A 24651-nucleotide genomic window follows, 5' to 3' on the forward strand; every position below is an offset into this window, starting at 1 on the left:
ATTTATTGAAAAACTGTCCTGGAAACTATTGTATATTCTTAGCTCCTTAAGTCATAAACTAATTGACCATATATGCATGGGTTTATTTCTGGGCTGTCTATTCTGTTCCATTGATCTATGTGTGTTTTTTATGCTAGTACCATACTGTTTTGATTACTATAGCTTTGATACATAGTTTGAAGTCAAGAAGGATGATGGCTCAAGCTTTGTACTTTCTCAAGATTGTTTTTGAATATTCAGGGTCTTTTGTGGTTCTTTATAAATTTTAGGAGTTTTTGATCTATTTCTGTGAAAAATGTCATTGAAAGTTTGATAGGAGAAATGTTCTAATCTCATTTTTTTACATGTAACTGTCCAGTTTTTCCAGTACCACCTATTGAAGAGACTGTCTTTTCTCCATTGATTAATTGACCATAAGTGAATAGGTTTATTTCTGGGATTTCTATTATGTTCCACTGATCTATGTGTCTCTTTTTGTGCCAGTACTGTACTGGTTTGATGACTGTAGTTTTGAGTATAATGTGAAGTCAGGAAGTGTGAAACCTCGAGCTTTGTTCTTTTTTCTCAAGGTTGCTTTGGCAATTCAGGCTCTTTCATGGTTCCATATGAATTTTGGGAGTTTTTGTTCTAGTTCTGTGAAAAATGCCATACATCTTTTGATAGGGATTGCATTAAATCTATAGATTGCTTTGGGTAGTATAGACATTTTAACAATATTAATGTTTCCAATCCATAAGCACTGGATATCTTTCCATTTGTGTCTTCATCAATTTTTCCTATCAATGTCTTATAATTTTCAGTGTGTCTTACGTCTCAAGTTAGTATCTTGTAGGAAGCCTATAGATGGGTCTTTTTTTTAATCCATTCAGCCACTCTATGGACTAAATTCTCCAATCAAAAGACATTTATATTTAAAATAATCATTGATAGGTTGGTACTTATTCCCATTTTGTTAATTGTTTTCTGGATGTTTCATATTTCCTCTGTTTCTTTCTTCTTCTCTTGCTCTCTTCCTTTGTGACTTGATGATTTTCTGTAGCGGTATGCTTAGTTTCTTTTCTATTTTCCTTTTATGTATCTAGGTTTTTGCTTTGTGGTTATCATGAGGTTTACATAAAACAATTTATAACAATTTAAGTTAAGTTTGAATGCAATCTACAGCTTTTTATATTTTTACTCCCTCCCATGTTTTATAGTTTTGATGTCACATTTTACATCTTTTTATCTTGTGTATCCTTTAACTAATTGTTGTAGCTATAGTTATTTTTATTACCATTGTCTTTTAACCTTCATACTAGCTTTATAAGTGATTCAGCCACCACCTTTACATTTTTCTGAATTTTACTATATATTTAACTTCTCCCATGAGATTTATACTTTCATATGTTTTCCTGTTACTAATTAGCACCATTTCATTTCAGCTTAAAGAAGTCTCCTTAACTTTTCTTGTAAGGCTGGTTTAGTGACAATGAACTCTTTTATCATTTGCTTGTCTGGAAAACTCTTTACCTCTCCTTCAACAACTTTGCCAGGTGGAGTATTCTTGATTGGAAGTTGTTGTTTTTTTTTCTTTCAGCATTTTGAGTATACTGTGTCACTCCCTTCTAGCCTACAAAGTTTCTGCTGAAAAATCTGCTGATGATCTTATGGGGGTTGCCTTGTGCATAACATAACAAGTTATTTGTCTCTTGCTGCTTGGATTCTCTTCTTGTCTTTAACTTTTGACAGTTTAATTATAATGTGTCTTGGTGTGGGTCTATTTGAGTTCATCTTTTTTGGAACTTTCTGGGTTTTCTGGATCTGGATGTCTGTTTCCTTCCCCAGGTTAGGAAAGTTTTCAGGCATTATTCAAATGAGTTTTCTCCCCTCTCTTCTCCTTCTGGGACCCTTATAATGAAAATGTTGGTCTTCTTGATGTTGTCCCATAAGCCCCTTCAACTATCTCTACTTTTTTTCATTCTTTATTCTTTTTGCTGCTCCTATTGTGTGAGTTCCACCACTCTGTCTTCAATTCCATTGATCCTTTCTTTTGTTTCATCTAGTCTGCTGTTGAATCCCTCTAGTGTATTTTTCAGTTCAGTTATTATATTCTTCAGCTCTGTGACTTCTCTTTGGCACTTTTGTATATTTTCTCTTTTTTGAAGTTCTCACTGTGTTCATTCATTCTTCTCCCAAGTTTGGTGACCATCTTTATTACCACTATTTTGAAATTTTTTCAGGTAAATCACTTATCTGTTTCATTATTGACTTTCTGAGGTTTTATCTTGTTCTTTCATTTGGAATATATTCCTATTTCTTCATTTACCTTGACTCTCTGTGTTGGTTTCTACGCACTAAATAAAACAACCATCTCTCTCAGTCTTAAAGGAGTGGCCTTGTGTAGGAGATGAACCTTATTGTTCTACTCTGCCTTAGCTCTTGGTTGTCTGTCAATCCTTTGTGATTGTTCATGCAGCCTGTTTTATTTTTAGTGGCTCCTTGTAGTTGAGGGTGTGCCAAGACCTGTCAGTGGAGGGGAGGATCTCAGTCAGCACCTAGATTCAAGTGGTTTGGAAGCCAGGCCCTCAGGCAGCAGCTTTTAAAGTACGTAAATACATGTAGTCCTGTGGGATCACAAGCATAAATCTCACTGGCCACCAGAGCCAGGAAATCTAGAGGAGTCTTCTGGGTGGCAGTTACAAAAATCAGGGTGCCAGACAAGCTGTCTTCTGGGACACGCTGGTAACCTGGAATGAGGCAGAGGGAGAGCACAAATATGGCATCCACCCACCTCTGTCTGTGCTGTTCTTACCTCAGTAGGCCCCTAGATGTGTGCTAAACCAGATCCCTGCCCTCAGAATAAAGTTCCAGGTCAAGCAAATAGGCCTTTGTCACAGAAAGACTGGGTGCAGGTTTCAGTCTCCTGACTGTGCAGTGCCCTGGGGGTGGTAGCCAGGCAAGAAGTGACTCTCCAATTATTATAGTCCCATGGGACACATGAATGCCAGTCCTGCTGGCCACCAGAGCCAGTGACCAAAGGGTGTCCCATGGGTGGCAGTCACAAAAACCAGGGCACCTGACATGTATAAGGCTCTTCTCTGGGAGATACTGGGGCTCTGCAACATGACAGAGGGAGAGTGCAAAGATAGTGCCTGCCCTCTGAGGTCTCTGGAAAGGATTACAGTCAGCCCTTATATGTGTGTTTAATTAGAATCCTGTCCCTCAGGTCATAACTATGAATATAAGCTAATAGGCCTTTTTCACAGAAAGAGTGGGCTCCTGGGTCTGTTGCCTCTTGCTGGCCCTGGGAGTGTTGACAATTAAGAACTCTTTCGTGGTTAATAGTGAGAGTGATTGATGCACTCATGAAAGTACATACTAGGTAACACAGAAACTCTGCCTGGAGTTTCATCTTTGAGGAGGTAGCTTATGAGCTGAGTTGTTCAACAAGCATCAGGAATTAACTCTGCTGGTGATACGCTAGATGGCTTGAGAATACAAAATTAAATAGAAGGAGCATTTGTCTCCTGTCTGAAGATTTACAATCTTGAATTAATAGTTTGAATAGGAAGACACAAATAGTCAATAAGGTAATAAGGCTGATAGCCAATTTGCTGAACTGTTAAAATACCAAATTCTTCCATACCAGGGTAAGTAGCAGCTAATCCAGATACCCCTTTATTTGTTCTCTACTCTGTCCCCCCTCATTATCACCCCCAATCCTGTCTTCCATAGTCCCCGAACTTTCCTATGTTCTAGTAACTAAAGGATTAATACTCTTATGCACGCAATATTTTACATATAATCCCAGGGGATGCACTTCACCAAGGGGTAAGAAAGTTTCAAGCCTTGAAATAGCAATGAGAATTTGGTAATCTGCAGTTAAAGGCCAAAGTGTGAAGTTCAAGTTGGGGAAGAGAGGGAAATGGAAATGAAGAACTCATAAGGATAATATAGATCCACGGAGAGATATTAAGCAGATATTTTTAAAAACATGATAATTTTGACCAACCTTAGTATATAAGTACTCATTGATGTGTGTTGAACTAGCTATTATGATGCTAATGAATTATTATTAGTAACATACACTCTTAATTTGCATATGTTTTTTGCTGTTGCTCTTTCTGTTCCTGCCAGCTAATGAGTTTGCATCCACATTTGCAAGATGGCTAAACCTTGTTTGGGATCTTATCTGCCGATGAAACAAAAGAAAATGAGACGAGGCACACAGAGGAGATTGAGCTAGAGATGTAGTTTCCATAAGCACAAACCTCCAACCAATGGGAGGAAAAAAAGAAAAGCTTCATACATATAGACTTGCATGCAGGGAATTTATCTCCTTAGCTATACAATTATAAAATCTATTATGCCAATATTACTCTACTTTTCAATAGTGATTTCAGAATTATAGACATGAGCACTGAAAAATCATTGGGAGGGAAAAAAAATCAAACTTGTTTGATCTGGAGTGATTTTTCCATTTCACTCAGAACATTTTACCAAACAGTAACCGAATATTGACAAATAGGTTTACTCATCAATGGGAACAGGCATGAGATCACTAAGAAGTTCTGGATTAAAAAAGGGCCAGTAAGAAAGATTTGGCTATATGAAAATATTGAGAGAACTGATTCCCCATTACTTCCTTCCTTCCCAAAGAGAGAATGTATTCCTTATTAATGGATGATTATTACAGGTCAAATAATACACACCCAAAACAGTACCTGAACAAATCAGTGTTTTATTTTTACATCATAGTTTACTGTTCTTCCTAACTGACAGTCACTGCATTGTAGATACTGTCAATTATAATTCCTAACACTATGTGTATAATGTTTCTTCATCTTCCATCTTAAGAGTAACTGAGTAATGTTATGTGATGGAAGTAAATATTAGTCTTCATATCCTTCCAGCAGCAAGCTCCAAAATCAAAACCTAACAAACAATCAATAGAATATGTATGCATAAAAAAATCCAAAATTTATCCCCTTTGAGACATATGGGAATAAAATGTTCATATTCCCAAAGGTCTGCATTTTTTTGGCATTAAACGGTATTACAATTTAACACAAAATCAGGTGACATTTAATACTGTTTAATATTTTAAAACTCTTTCTCTACTAATACAGATCATCTTAATGTGATTGATAGAAATGTTTCTTGCACTGCATCATCTTGGGGGAAGCTTTGCCCCTATGGTGTTCCTCTTCTCCATCCCTCTTCCTGGGGTTGGTGGTGGTGCCTCCCCATAGCAGCAGCTCAGGGAGATCCACGCAGGCAGTCCTCTTCACTCTGAATGGGCAAGCGCTCTGGAGGAAGAACAGATTCCAATTTCTGCCAGCGCTCTGGAGGCCACAGGATGTGAGTAGCATGACCATGTAGGAGTCCCAGGGAAACCTGAACTCATGAGAGACACAAAGTGAGAAAGATGTTCTTTTATATAGGATCATCATTAATATCTTGAAAACAGAATTTGATCCAGGTCTGATATTCCATGGAAAGATAATGATGATGATGAAGATAGTAAACCCTTAGTGGCATTTTTTTCTAGGTGCTTTATATATTCCTTTAATACAACCATTTGAGGTAGGTACTGATATCCCCTTTTTGCATAAGAGAAAACTATGTTCAGGAAGGTTAAAGCACTAGCCAGAGGTCACACAGCTCTCAAGCCACAGAGGCTGGCTTCAAGGCTGAGCAGTCCAACTTCAGGGGCTGCACCCTTAACCTCTATCGTCAGTAGACTGGTTGCTTAACCTCCGGAGGCATGAATCTGGTTTACATTCTCAGAATTTCCTCCAGCGTTCCCAGTATCTCAGAGAGACTTTTTTTTTTTTTGGTGGAAAATCAGAGATTCCTTAAAAATATCTATATTTTGTAAAAAATACTGTCTCACATACTGGATGAGCAGCAGAAGTTAGGTGTGAGACTGGGTAGGGTGCCTCCACCGAAAGTACACTGAGCAATTCGGATCTACTGCTCACGAAGAGAAGTGGGAAACCAAGGGAAAAAAATCCAGTATATGGTCCTCTACTGATGATGGTTCGACTTATGACTTTTTGACTTTATGATGGTGTGAAAGCAGGACGCACTCAGTAGAAACCATACTTCCAATTTTGATCTTTTCCTAGGCTACCAATATACGGTATGATACTGATCCTTTCTTGTGATGCTGGGCAGTGTCTTTGAGCTGCACAATTACAAGGGTAAACAATTGATACACTTACAACCATTTTGTTTTTCACTTTCAGTACAGTATTCAATACCTTACATGAGATATTCAGTACTTTATTATAAAATAGGCTTTGTGTTAGATAATTTTGCCCAACTGTAGGCTAGTGTTAAATGTTCTGAGCACATTTAAGGTAGGCTAAACGAAGCCATGATGTTTGGTAAGTTAAGTTTATTAAATGCATTTTTTACTTAAGATATTTTCAACCTTCAGTGGGTTTATCAGGATGTAACCCTATCATAAAAGTGGAGGAAAATTTATATGAAAATCACTGCAGATGGTAAAAGACATACCAGGATGGAAGAGGAGGCAAGGGAAGGGAACTTTTCCTGGAGGATATAAGACTGAGTCCTGAGAGGGAGGGAGCCCTTAAAGACATGTCAGGGCTCCCTAGGGACATGAACTGCAATGCTCAAAAGAATGTAGCAAACCGATTTAAAATGCAGATCAAGGCCCTATACTCAGAGATTTCCAGGCCCTCCCTCAGACCTGTGAAGGGTAATCTGTGTCTTTTGTTGTTGGTGCTATCAGGTAATATTTTAATGGTATGTAGAAGCTTACAAAACACACTCATATTGAGTGCCATCTAAAAACCAGATACTATGTGTCCATTTTATTTTCAAATGTTTTTCCTATAAATTGGAGCTCCACAGTGATTAACATATGACACTGCTTTCATTAAAGTTCTATTTATATGCATTTGAAAAATCACACTGCCCAGAGACTCAGAGCTGGATGTCAAGGGAAACACTTCCAAACAGATAACCAGAAACATTAAAAAAAAAAGTAAAGAAAACATTCACAACAACTTGAAATACAAACAAAATAAGCCCAAAGGGTACCAAGAAGCCCATGGGCCCAATAATGGAATTTTTCTTCAACTTGTTACTGTAAAAATCAAACCTACAGAAAATTTGAAAATGTTGTATAAAAAATAGCTCTATTCACCAAAATCACCAGTTATTTACATTTTGCTGCATTCATTCCCCTCTCATATGTGTATATATGTATTTCTACACATATACTTTTTCCTGAAACATTTGAAAGTTGTTGTCATCATGCTGAATTTATCCCCAAATACTTCAGCGTGTATCACCTAAGACACTTTCCTACATCAACACAATAAATTATATGCAAGACATTTAATATTGATACAATATTACTTAATATACAGCCCATATACAAATGTTTTCAATTGTCCAAATGTGTTTCAGAGCTATTTTATTTTTTAAATTTTCAACTGAGGATCACAAATTGCATCATGATTGTCACTATGATGCTTCGGTTTACATTTGGCTTAATCTAGAGGTTCTACGTCTGTAATTGCCCGATTTTTTTCCCCTCCTGATTAGAGTCAAGTGTTCTTGGCAAGAATACCATATAGCTGATATTATATTCTTACCATTTTATCACATCAGGAGGCACAAAATATCAGTTCATCCCATGTCATGTGAAGTTTGATCATTCGATTAAGGTGATGTTGACCAGGTTTCTCTTGTAAACCAATCATTTTCCTTTTGTAATAAGCAATCAGGGGGATGATATTTTGAAATGTAAATATCCTGTATGTCAACAACATATCATCTCACTGCTCTCTGAAGGAAGCTGGTTTCTAAAGCATCTAAAATAATTAACATCTATTGATTATCCTGCCTGAAACAGGATAATCAATCAATTATCCTGCTTTCTAAATTTATTATTTCTTTTACATTTATTAGCTTCCATTCTTCTCTTAAAAAGTATTGTCCCCTCCAACCTCAAATGCCTATATATATATATATATATATACACACACACACACATATATATATATATATATATATTTTTTTTTTTAGTTGCGGCACACGGGATCTTTCTTTTAGTTGCACCTTGTGTGATCTAAGTCCCCGAACAGGGATCAAACCCAGGCCCCCTGCATTGGGAGCACGGAGTCTTAGCCTCTGAACCACCAGGGAAGTCCCCAAACGTCTATATTTTAACATAAAAGATTCCTTTTTAAATTCAAAATCTTAGTATCATTTGGTTTGTTTGATATTCAGATGTCCTACATTGGGCCAGTGGGAGTCTTTTGTTCAGTTTTGTGTATGTCTCCATGAATCTTTGAGCACTTCCTAACTTTTTGGTACCATTAGGTGTTGTGGGCTTACCTTGTACTTTATACCTGTTCCCTCTGAAATTAGACATCTCTTTAAAGAGCCTTGGTTTCTTTTGTCAAGGAATGCTATTTAGAAATCAAGATCTGGTACTAGATGTGCTCATTGCTCCTGGGGTGGTCAATCTTCTATGCCATTTCAGGGGATAAACATAAAAAGCCCCAAACCACAGGATCCTCTCTTACCTCCTGCATTCCCTATTTCTATCTCCCTTCTTCCAGAGTGAGCCCTCTGTCTCCAACACGTTTACACTATCCTAAAATACACAAAAAATTGTTTTGAGATCACTATACTATAAATACTACCAACAACAAATTTCGTGAGTAAAAATCAAGATTTCTTTGCAATTATTTTGGTCCTTAAAATAGATCTCATTTTAAGGGTGTATTGGCAGAGTCCTGTATTCAAAACTTAGTTGAATTCAGTCTTTTTTTCTTCCCAATATACAGTTATATTTCTATTTGATATATAGTTAGGCCCATTTGTTTCTATTTGTATTCAATTTTAGAGTTCGCTTTTGTTATCCTTTTTGATTCAATTTAACTTTTGAATAAATATTTAAATGGTTTAAGAGTAAAATTATTCTTAAAAGGTATGGCGTGCAGAATAATATCCCCACACAAACTCCAAAGATGCATATCCTGATCCCCAGAAGGTGTGAATATGTAATGTTCCAGGGCAAAATGGGAATTAAGGTTACAGATGGATTTCAGGTCGCTGATCAGTTGGTCTTAAGATAAGGAGACTATCCTGTAGGATCCCATGGACACAAATGTAATCATAAGGGTCTTAAATGTAGACCAGCTAGGCAGAAGGGTCAGATTCAGAGAGAGATTTGAAGATACGGATGCAGAACAGGGCCATGAGCCAAGGAATGCAGGTGGACTCTGGCAAAAGCTGGCAAGGAAACAAATTATCTCCTAGAACTTCCAGAATAAAGGCAGCCCTGCTGATACCTTAATTTTAGCCTAGTGCCCATTTTGGGCTTTTGGCCTCCAGAACTGTAAAATAATAAACTTACGTTGTTTTAAGCCACTAAACTTGTGGTGATTTATTACAGCAGCAATAGGAAACTAATAAACTAATAAAAAATACAGAGAAGTTCCACTCCCATCTGCTATCTTACCTCTCTAATAGGCTATGTTAATTAGTTTCTGGTTTATCCTTTTTTTTCCAAAAAAGAAAATATATGTAAAAATACATATTTTTATCAGTTTTTATCTATTACATTCTTATTTCCCTTTTTTTTCATACTGAAGGTATATATTCCCTTTTGCATGGTACTTTTATTCTTAACAGCATATCCTGGAAACCACTTCCTATCACTTCATAAAGATGGAGCCTGTGGTTTTTACAAAAGCCCTATCCCACATCCAAGTGATTCTGATTAACCCCACTAGAAATCTAGATCTGGACTTTCCACTTGGCTTCACACCAAGAAAAGGTAAACCTAACCAACTTTAAAAACTCTCTTGAATATATTTGGAACTCCTAAGTAACCATTCTAACCATATTAAATGCAGAAGCCTAGATCTAAATGGTCTATCATGCTGCCGTTTTTTTAAAATCTATTTTTGTCCTTGTCTGGGCTCAGCTGAGCTAGAGAACAGCTGGTCTCCATCCCCTCCACAATAACCCTTTTTAGATTTGATAGCTGCTACTCAGTTGTTCCTCAAGCCTTTATTTGCTTTTCCAAGTTGTTTAACTTTTTTCATAAGGTTGATCTGCCAATCTTTTAACTTGGCTGAACTCTTGCCAATATTTTTGCCTGATTTCCTAGTTTCGGAGCTCAGTTTTAACAGTGATTCAATTTTTTTAAATCAACATTCAGTTTACCAAAACCTATTACAATTTTATTCCAAACATTTATTAGAAATGCTACTCTAACTTCCTGAAAAAAATGATTCATCTTCATAATTATAAATAATGGTGAAAATTCCCACAGATGGATAATGTATCATTTTAAAACATGGTATGGGAATGCAAAATATAACTGTTTTTTAAAGACTGAGATTAAGATAGAGAGTGCCTAGTCACTCCCTTAGCTATCTTGTCACGGATCTTTATTTTTTTTTGGTTGGTATGTACATAGACATGCAAAGAACACAGTGGATTTAAAAGGGCATAAAAATCCAAAAATATATTAAACTTTAAATAAATTAAAAGTTATCTTCAGGTCCAGCTTTGGTGTCCACACATAATGTGTTAGGCATGGTCTTCCAGAGAAAAAGAACCAATAAGATGTGTGTATATATAGGAAGAGATTTATTTTAAGGAATTAGCTCACACAATTACGGAGACTTGGTGAGTCCAAAATCTGATGCAGAGGGCCAGTAGGCTAGAGACTCAGGAAAGAGCTGTAGTTTAAGTTCAAAGGCAATCTGCTGGTAAATTCCTCCCTGGTTGGGGGAATGTCAGCCTTTTGTTCTTTTCAGGCCTTCAACTGACAGCTCTCCAGTACGTGAGTGTGACTTATCCAACCTGCTTTCAAAGTCCACCCATCTAAATGTAAATCTCATCCAAAACCACTCTCGCTGAATGATGTTTGACCAAATATCTAGGCACCTTGGCCCAGCCAAGTTGACACACAAAATTAACCATCATACCTACAAATATAATCACCTCTGACAAACATATTTCCTCTGTGCTTACTCAATGTCACACACAGTGTTCACTGTATTCAGGGTGATGTTCCAAACGACTTACTTATACATACTGACTCATTTAATTCTCACAATAACCCTGATGCAGGTACTATTATTGTCTCTACTTCATAGTTGAGGAAACTCAGGTATAACAATACATTTTTTGAGCTGACGCTTTAATACATGCCCTCTGGCTTTCGAATATCTATATCAGGATCACCATATAATTTATCATACAAATGAAACACTTCTGACAGTCAATGGGGGCACTTTTTAAATTAAGTCAGGATAATAATTTGTCCAAGACTGTCCTGGACAAATCAAGATACGGTCACCCTAATCATACTACTTCTTGATATTCCTAGGTCCCACATACTTTCCTGAAACAAGTAGATTTATCAAAAGGAAATGCACATCATGGGCAGAATTGTGTTCCCCCAAAATTCATATACTGAAGCCCTAACCCTTAGTACCTAAGAATGGGACTGTGTTTGGAGATGATAGGGCCTTTAAAGAAGGGACTAAGATAAAATGAGGTCATTAGGGGAGGCCCTAACCCAATCTGATGGTATGCTTGTAAGAAGAGGAGATTAAGGCACACAAAGAGGTAACAGGGTTGCATGTAGACAGGTGAAAGACCATGTAGGGGCACAGCAAAAGGACAGTCACTTGCACGCCAATGAGAGTGGCCTTGGAAGAAACCAAACTCACCAACACAGTGATCTTGGATTTCTAGGCTCCAGAACTGTGAGAAAATTTGTTGTTTAAGCTGTGCAGTCTCTGTAGTATTTTGTTATGGCAGCCCTAGTAAACCAATACAGACATAAATAAAAAGGAACACTGCGCTGGAAGCCAGTTCCTGAGATGTCCCAATATTCACACCAAATAGGGGAACAAAGGAAGAGGATGAGAAAAAAAGGAAAAAAAAATCTGTTATTAAAGAGCGAGAGAGAAAGATGCTTAAGCATGTATTGAATACAATTTTTTTCAATAGCTTAAATACTTTGACCAACCAACCTAATATTTTATTGGGACTCAGCGCTCCCCTCTCTTTGCTCATTTGTGTTCCCTGTGTAGATGTGTCTCCTCCAATGGATTCACAGTATTTTTAGGCTTGAGGAATTCACTTTTACAGTAAATTTTAAAACATAACACCAAAAACACATTAAACATTATAAATCCTTAGCAGATCATTGTATTTTTAGTATCTACTGAATGAGAAAATAGGTCCATTTACATGTATTAATGAGCCTCTTACAATAACTCTTTTGCCCAAAGATGCGGAATCAAGGATCTAAAATAATTGTCACCAAACTATTTTGATTGTGTACCCACTAGCAAAAATACTTGAGAATTCACCTTTGTATTTATATATTTAAAATTGTATATATAATATATAAATATAAAATTATATAATATATAATTATATAAAAGTATATTAAAATTACATATACATATGTATTAGTATTAACACTATAAAAGCAAATGTTAGTAAAGCTCAAATTCTTATTTTTCAGATCCAAAGTTCTAATTTTTTTTTGCATCCAGGCGATCACTATAAACACCCCCTATATATTCCTGCTCCCTCTTTAGAAATCCCTTCTCTGGCAAACACCAAAATTACTGTCTGGAAAGTGATCAGTGCTATCAGTCAACTGGTTTGTTTTGTCCACATGATGCCAAGGAACCACATGGACTAAATTTACAGTGAACCGCCTGTCTTTGATTGAATTGGCTCCACTAAGAAGTTATTTTGGCATCTGGCAGACACAGCCTTCATGGGCCCAGCCTTTGCTTCAGGTGCCAGGGGCACAGGTGTGTGTTACTCTGGTTCCCTCCACCCATTTCCACAGGGCTACAGTCTACAGAACACTCTTCTGATTCTTGGCTTCAGGGCACCCTCTGTTGAAGGAAGAGCTTGCAAGGACAGTCTGTGAGTACTGTGATAAAATAATAAAAATAAAACCAGTTACTTTGTACTGGTCATTGCTGAGCAAGGACAAACATAAGCACATGAGTCTAGAGATAGGACAGAGGGAAAACACAGAAAAGAAGGTAAGGAAGAAAGAAGATGACTGTTAATGGGGGCAAACTCCTTTTTAAAAAGGTGTTCAGAACTAGAGCCAGGGTCAGAAGAGGACCAATATGAGAAATCAGATGAAGCATAAAACTTCCAAGTTTATGTGATTAAAATGTTTTCTGAAAAGGACAGTGTTTCATCCAAGATTAGGAACTACTTTTCAGCAACAAATATTTGTTGAATGAGTGAATGTTCATTAAGGAGGAAAGCTAAAATCTGGAAATGCTATATTTTCTGATCTGGGCATCAAGGAAATTCCCTAACTTATCTTAAGAGAAACAACCACAGTTTGCTGGAAAACAATATTAAGTGACATAAGAGCTTTACAGATGATGTGCCACCGTGGATTGACCACAAACTAGTGCTACCAAAAAACTGTGATACAGTTCTTTGGTCCAGTCTCTTTTAAAGTTACAGTATGGAATTTAAAACATATACATGAAATACACAGATTTCAAATTTTTATATTTACTGCCTCTTAAGAATTTTTAAATATATTACACAGGTAAAGAAAATTGGTTTGGATTGCCTCTGGGGACCACCATTTACCTCCAAAGCAAATGAACAATATTAGGGAGGAGAGAAATGTATAATGACTGGTCTTCAGTCTCCTGGGATGAGTACCATTGGTTTTTTGAGTAAGAGACCAAAATTCTGGCTACTTGTCCCCTTCCACACATTAAACTTTTCCTGAATACAACGTCCACGTCAGTCTGCTCTCCGTGGCAGCCAGGGAACACTGCTCACTGCTGTACTGACAAACTCTTTCCGGACTGGAGTACCACAAAAGAGGGTGTTGTCTTGATCACTACTGATAAGACCAGAGATGGGAGTGGTACCTGGAGAGCAGGACACTAGAGAGAAACACGGGACTTCACTCAGGGCCCGTGCTTTGGTACTGCGCATTCAATATGATGCTGCAAGTGGCCAGCGCAGGGCAGGTTCTGTGCACTGGTGATCAACCCCGAGGGAGCAGAGCACTACGCCAGTTACTAATCCCATGGAGGGACCCCAAGTAAACGGAGGACAGCAGAGATCATCACAATGCCCGCCACAAGGAACAGACGCCTAACATCTCACCCACTGCACCGTGGTGTCAGTCACCGAGGAAAACACAACGCCATCAAGCTCTGGATGGAACAGGGCATGGCTCACACGGAGAAGAGACAGAGCAACACCGGCTTCCACTGTGGGTGCTGGTGGTACTCTGCTCCACAGAGAAGGATGCCCTGATAGTGCAGAGATTTGCCTTCCTGGCCCTGCCTCTGCGGTCACCATTTTCTGGGCATGTCAGTGTTACACAACAACAACACTAAAGGCAGGTACTTAAAAACAACCTGAAAGACTAAGAGAGGTTGAGGAGAGCAAAATAATTTATCAGAGAGCATAAAAGTGAGCTCTCTTGAAAATATGGACAAAAGCAGACGCGTGGTCTAAGTGAATCAAAAAGAATTAGAAATAAAGACAGGCAAAAACATACCATATGGAAAAATAAGCAATGGCACTGTTTTAAAATATTATGAAAAGGATATTTTTTATAAGTCTGAAGGATAGAAATGATAGCACCTACTGTATTTTTACACATGGATTAACATATACAAATTTGAGGTTTTCATTAACATTGTTTGATACAGTAGACAAGGGTCAGAAAGAGAATAGTAGTGGCCTGTCAACCAGCACACATTCCCAAGATGCATATCTACACAGCATTGAGCAGATAAACATAGTCCGCTAAACAAGAACATGTAGGGAGACTGCTTCCAGTCTAAGCAAGCACTGACTGACATCTACGCAAACACAAACTAGTAATGGCAAAGCTTTGGTTGTAGAGGTGGATGAGAGGCATGAGGGTCATGTGCTAAAGAATTATGCAGAAGACAAACAAGGAAAGTATCAACACTCCTAAGACCTAAGCTGGTAAGCAAAAGAATATATAGGAATAAAGGAGGGGAGAAGGAAAAATGGAGAAATAAGTTAGAGGGGAAGCAGCAGCAGGTAAGGTAAAAGGCACAGAGGCAGTGGTGGCACACTGAGAAAGCTTTATTTGTGGGGAATGAACCACTTCCATTGCCCCCTCCCACAGGGACCCTAGTAGCAGCACCAGTTATGAGAACACGTCACCATCCAGAAAATCCCAGCGCTGTTCTCTTTCTCCTCCCTGAAGTGACAGGAGTAAGGGTCCTTGTACCTGGGAATATTTCCCTTGGATGAGAACGCCTTCCTTCCTAAAGATGTATAATACAGGCTCACAATACCTTATCTACAATTCCAAAATCCAAAGAGCTCCAAAATTTCAATTGTTTTGTAACTCTCTGGTAGCAAAACCAGACGTGACCTAAACTGTTAGGAAATCATACCCTTTATTTATCCCCTGCAGTGTGCCTATTCATAATTTTTGCTGCAGAAGTATTAACGTGCTTGATTACAGAAGTTGCCCCAGACTCTGCTGGGAACGTTATGTTACATGGTATAGATATTGTTTAGATGCTGTGTATAGACACTGATACCACCTTTCCAACATCCAAACAAACAGTCTGATTTCTGAAACACATTTGCCCTCCAAGTTTTAGATATAGTATTACTATCTTTAAATATCTGCAAAGATGAATATTTACCAAAGAGGATAAATGTAACCAGAGTTTTGGGCTCAGTCCTAGGTGGGATGGGACCCCGTGTAGGATCTCACCAACTGGCGGGAAAGACAGATGTTTAAACAGAGCATCAAAATACAATCCAATATGACAGACATAGGAAGGAGCCAAGTGCCCTGGGAGCAGAGACTGCGGTCAGGCCTTGGGAAGGTTCCACTGAGCCGCTGCATCTAAGTTGGCTCCCAGGGATGATGGAGACTTCCCTCTCCTGAGGGTAGACCTTAACCCAATGACGTCCCCTGCCAGATTTCTGTCTAGAACATTCTCCTAATCCTCCTTGCCCCCCACTGAGTTGCAAAATTGAGACAATGTGATAGCTTGATACAACCCAGTACTTTGCCATCGAAAAGGAAAGCCACATGCTTTACAAAAGATTCAAAATGAGATTCTCTCTTCTAAAGACCTCACTCTAGGACAAGTGTTTTCCTTCATTATCAACAATTTTAACTTTAATCATTTCAAAGCAATTTTCCTGTTCAAGACTGAGCTTTAATCAGAATGCATTTTCAGGTCACTTCATGGCCTCTTCAGGATTCTCTCTAGATAACTACAGAATCAGGCATAACCATTCCAGTCCCCCCCAACCCCGGCACCTTCAGTAAGTAGTTAGTTCAACATTTTATGCAGAAATAGATACAAAACAGGCCCCTAGGGGTATCTCCAGCTAATTTTCATGAATTAATTTCCCAGGATTAATGTTTATGCACCAGTCTCTTCACCACATAATCAAATCACTGGAGTTGAAGTGGTCTAACTCCTTATTTTGCAGCTTGATTAAGTAGGTGATGAAATACTTGACTATAATTTGGATAGTTAGAAACTCACAGTATCAACAATAAACCACAGTGGGGGATGACGTTACTGATGATGTCTCATTGTTTACTTGTGTTCTCTCTAGTAGCTCGTGTCCCACACGCTATTTTTATGTAGGAGATAAAACAGTTCATATAAATACGTGAGGGGAGAGGCGTAAAAGTCTTTACTGTGGTTGACATTGTTTTAAACCATATTTAGGCCACTGGGCAGACAGCTGCTGAGACAAACCAGACTGCCATTGGTAGGAGAGGATTTGGGACAACAAGGTATCCAGCAGCCGTTGCCAGACCTGCTGCTATGGTGGATGCAGCCACATCCCTACCATGGTTACCTCTGTTCATTTGGGTGGTTATCTGGCATCCAGTCTCTATCTTACCATCTCTCCCTACTTCCCATCCCTCTTCTATTCTTTTTTCAAAAAAAAAACAGAAATCGAGGAGGCTTACAAAACAACCAACCAGGAACAAAAGAAGATAAATAAAAGTGACAACTACAAGAGCCAAGATAGTTGCTGTGGAGGGCACACTTGGTACGTAGCATGTTTTCTTCTTCATGGTGGCTCTCAGATAGCTAGCTTACACAGCTCGCATAGGAGAGCGGGAAGTGTCCCAATTTTTAAGGGAAGCTAAGTTTTTGTCTGATTAAATTTCTGCAAGCTATTTCTCACATGGGCTCTGTCACAGGACACTCGAAGCATCAAAATGGACAATGTCCATGGAAGTAGGTTCCACCTAAAAGACAGTAGGACAGTTCAGCTTACTGGCAATTAGCTGTTCTGCCAAATGATTAAGGCGATGTTGTCTCGTATGTAATCTAGAGACCTAACTTATTCCAATGATAAGTACTTAGATTACCTGGCAGCACAGATAGATAGAATGCCCTTTAAATGATCTTTTCTAAATATTTCTTTCACCTGTGTTTTTGATATACAAGATCTGTTCTGTGTTGTTTGTGGCAGGAGATAATTCCTGATCCAAAAATCTGGCTGTGTGTCTACAAATGAAGGATGAGTTGGAACTGATGATCTACTGCACTCAGCCCTTCTCCTCATCCCAGAACAATATCTTAGTGGTCAGAGCTATAGCTACTGTTCTTAAATTTAAGCTTACCAAAATCCAAAGAATTGCATTGATAAGGAAAAAAGAAATTATGCAGTATAATAAAAGGTAATTGAAAGAATGGTCTAAACCCTAGCAAAACTGGCTTCTCTAGAAGAAATATCCACCAGGTATTTGAAGTGATAAAGGTACACATGATAAAAGCAGGATCTTGAGGATCACTGAGATCATTATAGTTATGGGTGTGGCGTGCGTCAGTACCACCCGTTTCAACCACCTTTTTGTGTCTGTACAAGTCTTGGTGAGAAGAAATGCCTTCATCCACTGCCTACACCCCAAGCTGGATGGTCCAGATATTCCTTCTCTCCATTGCCAATAGCTGAGGTTAGGCACGTGACCAGGGCTCAACCAATTGGATACTGACATCCAGGGCTATGAATGTGGAGGGAGCGATGCAAAGACACAGAAATAATCAGAGATGACTGGCAGAGACGAGAGTGCCAGGAAGTGTGCAGTGACACCAATTGCCAAACCCATCATTCCTGCTCCTGTGTGTGACAAAAGGGTGTCCTACGTTGCTAACTGTCTAATTCCCAAGCCTTGTTTTCATCCCATCCATTCAGTGATATCCAATATCGATATCCTTTCCAATGACATCTTTTCTACTTAAATTAGTCAGGATGAGTTTGTGTTATTTGCAACCAAGATACCTGATGAATACACTGCCATGGAAATCCTTACACATGAATAACGTTTATAAGGATATTAGAAATTAGGTCTAATCCCCAGCCCCACAGGTGAGGAAATTGAGGCTCAGAAATGCTGCCCACAGTCAGTTAGGGCTGGGGCTCAGCACTGGCTCCTAGTTCAAAGTCGTTTTCACCATAGCTGTTAGTGATACAAAGTGTAGAGCCCTGGAAATTGTAATGTTTGGCATGGGGCCCTGCACTGATGCTTTCTAAACCTGGTTTCACCCCAGGGAAAAGAGAGGCCTTTCATTTTCTGCAGGAAAAAAAAACAAACATTGCACGTTAAGGTCTGTACACATCCATGCCGCTTTGGGAACTGTTGCTGATTTGTAGCAGCAGAACACGTTACAAGTCACTGGGCTGTAAGGAATGCTTGCTGGCAGTGACAAGAAAGGCAGTGCTTACTACAGCAATGCGGTTATGTCCACGTGCATAAAAGAGCCTGGAAAACGAAGAAGTGGGGAAAGACTCTAAAAGACACTCCCTTTCCTCAACACCATAGATACATAAAAGCCCACTATGTGCAAAGCACAGGGCATGATGTTCTAATCGTACCAAGATGTATGAGCCATAGACTCTGGCCTTGAGGAGCTTACAACTCAGATGGGAAGACGGTTGTCACAAGCTTGATCCATAGGATGCGTTTGGCAGAAGCACAGGTTGCAGGAAATGAGAGTGATCTGGTGAGTAACACAGGCCATTGAAGGATTAGGAGGAGATTATATGTCCAACACTGTAACAGGGGACGCCACCTCTGACCACAGTCTAAGGAAAGAAAAAAGGCAAGAAAGTGGAGAGCAAGAGAACAGTCAGGAGATTTTTTGCAATGGTGCTGCCAAGAGATATGATTGTGTATAAGAGAAAAGAAAAGAGAGGAGCCTTCAGGAATGAAATCCACATTTCCTAGCACGGTATGCCTGGTCCTTCATTAATGGACCTCCGCTTTATGTCTCAGTGCTCCTCAACTTGTACCAGAATCACTCTCACACCTCTGCACATTTGCACATACTGCTTTTTCTGCCTCCTGAAAGGCTTTCTTTCACTGTTTACCTGGATAACTCCTCTTCATCCTTCCAGTCATAGCTTACATGTTACTTCCTCCTGGAAGGCCTCCAAGCCCTCTTGCCATTCTCTGCAGTCTGGGCTTATTTATGATAACTAGTAATTACCACCCTGTACAGTGAGGGTCTATTTAGTTCTTTGTATCTTACTAAGTATGAGCTTCTTGAAGCAGGCACTGTCATATTCTAAATCAAGGGAATGAAAGTAGAAAGAAGCTCAAAAAATGTTGACTGATTAAATTAATGAAACAGGAGATGATGTGGATTTAGACTAGATACAATTTAGCAACTGATTGGACCTGAGAGCTGAGAAAAGAACAAGGTGTAGAGATGGCTCATTTCTCACCTGCCTGGAAAGATGGTAATGCTATTAATAATCGAGGGATCACAGTAGAAGGAGCAGATATGGGAAATGATGAGTTCAGTATTGGATTATCAATCTGAGAATCCTGTTCAATGTCACGGGAAGACATCCCGAATGCAACTGAAAATTCTGTGCAAGAGTCCAGGCAACGGTGGCAAGTAGAACTTAGACATTCAGGAATCACGCAATTGTACCAACGGGAATTAATGTGCTCACCTAGAGAAGAAGAAAGTAAGAGTGCTAAGGACACAGACCTGGGGGGACGTTGCATTTCAAAGGTAATGCTAGGAAGCTGTCAGCTACATGCAAGGATCAATACATTTTGCTGAGCTGTAACACACCCACCTCCAAGGCTTGACAGACTTTCATACAAATGGAGGCATACTGCTCTCAGCTTGTAAAAAGGTGAGCATTGACAATAGGGGAGGAAATAGTTGTAAGCCACCTTTAAAACTGTAGTTGCTATTCTTTTTTTGACTGTGCCTAGAGAACATGTAAAGATCCAGAAAAAACCTATTAAAATTCTGAAAATGATGTTCACCTAGTGTGGTTATACATTTGTATACATGTATGTAACTCATGGACTAAATATATAATATAAAAACAAATCAGCAGATTGATCAAAATATCTCCTCTAATGGAAATAAATGTTTTGTTACTTTTAAACATTTTTCTTTCAGAAGGGTAAGTAAAATGTTTTCTAAGATTTTTAGCTGAGTTTTAAATTAATTTCACATTCTTAATACCACTTTGGTCAGAAATAAATTGTGTGAACCAAAAACGCTACTTAAAGGGCTGTATTATTTATCAGGAATAATACTATTTATGGAGGGTAATTATAAATCTTTTAGCTTAAATATTATGATCTATTTATTTATTTTTAATCAGGTTCACTACTAAGTAAATAAAAACAAAAGAAATGTAAACTATTGAATAGATTTTTGCTACTTTTATTAGTTGTAAAGGATCTTGTTGCCTTCTTGAGAAGTCATCTTGTTAGTATAGTTTGAATCAACAAAGAAATAATGGTACTGTGATGATGTTAAAAGCACACACACAAAGAAAAAGTTACCTATGTGAGGTGATGGCTGTGTTAATTATCTGGATCTTGGTAAATATATACAATTATACCTGTCAGTTATTCTTCAATAAATTTGGGAGGGGGAAGCATATTGCCCAATGTCAATTCTAATATTGATATTAAGTTCCTGAATTGCCTCTATGGTTTTTTTGGTTAGATTTTGAGCTCCTGCAAATAACAGTTGTCTTGCTTTTGTACTTTGATTACAGTAGTTAATTCAGAGAAATCTCTCGAGGGTTATTCGACATTCAGTCAATAAACATGCTAGCACAATGCCAGGACCTGGGACGCTCTGTATGAGATAGCAATTGCAGTATAGTGAAATTAGGGGAAATGTAGTCTTTTGACTTTGAATATGCACAGTTATTGTCTGAAAGTTAATTATAGACGATGTTTAAAAAGTTCAAGTTTACGTAATGATTGATAGATGATCTATGTCAAAGATGGCATAGCAACAATAAGAAAAATACTGGTCGGATTACTAAGAAACAAAAAGAATTCCTGAGAGTTAACTATGGACGGTGTGTGGCATATTTACAGCAAATTTCTATATTCCAAACTATTTGCTCAATTAGATTGAATGATTCGAAATCATATCTCTTCTCTCTATATTGGCTGTATACACACACACACACACACACACCTTGGAAAAGGTTGATAAGTTCAGTAGTAGCCTAAGGAAAATATAACAAAATATAACAAGGGCAAATTTATTTTTCCAGCGCAAAGTTACAAATTATCTTTGATCTGACACTATGGATTATACATGACTTTACTCCACTGACTCAGATAACTGAATGCTGGCTCTAATTTATAAATTCTTAGTGCTGTACCAAACAATTATGTTGTTTTACATATAGGTTAATGTTGAGAGTACAATAGGCTGATACGTACTGTTAAAACTCTTGGTGCTTTATAAATTCAGAGATAATGTTAAATTGTCAGGACTTAAGCCCAAAGAGAGACTGGGCTTAGCCTTGTGGCCCCACTGCTGGAGACACTCACTGCCCTGGGGAGAGGAACAGAGACTTGGCTGATGATGAATGTTTCCACATATCTGGTGCTCTGTCTTCATCTCCGTGCCAGCTTCCCAGTATTAAGAAAGTGTCATCAATCATTTTCCTTACCAAAGTGGGGGTGGGGTGCACAAAGCACCAGGAGTAGAACCTGCCCTGCCTTTGGATGAAGCCTTTTCATGAGGATTCCTGGCCATATTTAGACCACTGTAGCCAGTACTAACAGCATTGGAAGCAACAGTTCCAATTAGCTTTCCCTTTCCTTTTAGCACTTCCCCCCACCCCCCGCCCTACCCTCGGCTGGCTTTTCCATGTCTTCTTAAACCTGAAAAGACAACTGCTTCATTACTTTAAAAATTTTTTTAACACATGAAGTTGGAGGGGATATCTCAACCCAAACAAATTTGTTAAAGACGGAGTCAAAAGAGATCCTCTCTAATCATCAAAAATCCTGATGATTCAGTATCAATAGCACACTGTCTATGTTCCTGAAATAACATGACACACAGATGGTCCAAGGGAGAGGAGTAGAGTAAGTAAGCATCAGTAGCAGACTGCTGAGAGCATAAGCTTTGGAGTCAAGAAATCACAGTGGGATCCAGACTGGAAAAATGAAAAGCTGCACCACCTTTGGTTAAGTTACTCCACTTCTTTCAGCCTTACTTTTCTCACTGTCGAAATGGGAACAAAAATATCAACCTTGCAAGGTTGCCACAAGAATGAAAGGGTGCAAAGCGCACAGCTCTAGGGCAGAGCCTTGATACATACGAATTACTATGCTACCCCATAGTAAATCAGGTGCAGAGGAAGCCTGAAGTATAATAAAATAACACCAAAAGAGAAGAAAATGAGGTGTTGAAAATAGCTACATTATATTGTATCCCACTGTTAACCGTGAATAGTGTCCAATTAGGGGTTATGCCTTTGAGAAAAAATGTTTTTGGTTAGCTTATGATGTCAGTTTATAAGTACAAAAATGATTGGAAGAATTCTTGTTCCAATAAAGTTCCTTCTTAGGAGCTCTATCAACAATAGCAATAAAACACGGGTGCTGTTATGTTCATTTTTTGATACAAGGCTAAACTTTGAAGGAGCTTTTCTATATACTGAGATGAGCTCAATAAAAACAAAATCCTCTGGATTAAGGTAACATCCCTAAGAGACTTCTAGCTCTGGTAAAGGCATTTGCAGTAATGAAAAACAGAGGGTCAGAGGACTCCATTGTTGCTTTAAATTACATGTGTGACAGATCACAAAGAATTGCTTTTAGGTAAATGAGCAATATTTTCTTGATTTTCTCCCACTCTTTCACAGCAGTTAAAAGGTCCCTGGGAAGTATGAATTTTCTTAACAAAATAACACTGCACTATAAATGGTGCCAGTTCCTGACCACTGACTCATTCCTTAACCTTTGCTGCCTTCTGTTTACACGATTCTGTTAAATAGTGACCTTAAACATCAGTGGCCTGTCTTCAGTCTCCACCTTCCTATGTAATTTTCAACCCTGATGATCATTCCCTGCTAGAAAGTCACCCCTGGTGATTACTCTACTTCTCTTCCGAGTGCTCTAAAGGTACTCCAGTTTTGCTGGCTGATCATCACCCCAATTTCCTGAATCTAGGTATTCCCTGTGGTTATATTTTTTCTCTTTATAGGCACTCCCTTGGTAAGCTCATCCATTGCCGTATCTTGAACTCCCACCACTTTGCCAATAACCCTCAAGTCCCTATTTCCAGCCTTACCCTTTTTCCTGACATCCAGACTTGATTCTCAGTGGCCTGTTGGACACTCCCACCAGGGAGTCCTCATTATGCAAATACGATGTACACAGCACACCAGCTCATCAGCATTTGCCCCAAGTGAGTGTCTTACCCTGGTTTTCTGATTTGGGGATCTCCTTGTTGCCCAGTCTTCACTGCAGTCTTAGAGCCATAATTAGACTCCTGGCTTTGCTTCAGCACCATCTTATTAAAATTAGTTGTCAGATTCTTCCTTGCTTGAATCCCTCTGCTCCTTCCCATTCTCACTGCCATCACCCAGGGACAGGGTCTGGTTTCCTCTTCCCTGAATGAGCACAGTAACCTCTATTCCAAACTCCCCAGTTCCAACCTGGTTTTGCTCCAGCTGCTATACATACTGGTACCAGATTAATTTTCTAAAGCTTGGCTTCCATCAGATAATTCCCAGGATGATCACACTTCAGTGGTTCTTCACTGCCTACTCGTGTAAGTAAAAGAGGAACGGCCTAGCGTGCAAGACAGTAATAGGCCCACTTACCCACCTTTCCATTCTTTTCTCTCACTATTCCCTTAGCATGTACCCAACACAAGCTCCGTACAAGTTCTCCAGGGTGACTTCAGTGTCCATCAAAGCTTGAGAACGAATGCCCTAAACTACCAAAGTGAAATGGTCACAACTATTTCTTGGCTCCTCTGCACCTGTGGCTCTACTCTTGCCACTCCTCTAAGCATCCTTCATCACCACATCCACATCCTCATTCTACCCCTCCCTTGACTGCCAGCAACATTTTCCATACAGCTTTTTAAAAACAACTCTCTTCCATCCTCAGTACTATAGATTTCTCTCTTGTTACCTTATTTATAATTATCTATTATGTGCCCTATCTTCCCTAGCTGACTCTATGGTCCTCTAAGGCAGACCCGTGTCTAATATGTCTTTTTATTCCTTACTCAGTGTAACATTTTATCTATGATGGGCACTCAACAAATACCTTCTTCATAAACAACACAATGTCAAAAATAACCA

At 38.8% G+C, this 24651-nt stretch overlaps 2 long non-coding RNA genes across 3 annotated transcripts in view; one reads left to right on the forward strand and one right to left on the reverse strand.

The window, feature by feature from the left end:
* Positions 1-24651, forward strand: part of LOC309665755 — a 120901-nt gene that overhangs the window by 91149 nt on the left and 5101 nt on the right. The gene's annotated exons all lie outside the window — the stretch shown is intronic.
* LOC309665753 overlaps positions 4217-24651 on the reverse strand; it is a 180469-nt gene continuing 160034 nt past the window's right edge. For both annotated transcript variants that reach the window (XR_014266659.1, XR_014266660.1), the window contains exon 2: positions 4217-5376. This is a non-coding gene — a long non-coding RNA (uncharacterized lncRNA). The remainder of the gene's footprint in view (positions 5377-24651) is intronic.

Source organism: Balaenoptera physalus (genome assembly GCF_965194825.1).
Source record: "Balaenoptera physalus genome assembly, chromosome: 8".
Lineage (NCBI taxonomy): Eukaryota > Metazoa > Chordata > Mammalia > Artiodactyla > Balaenopteridae > Balaenoptera > Balaenoptera physalus.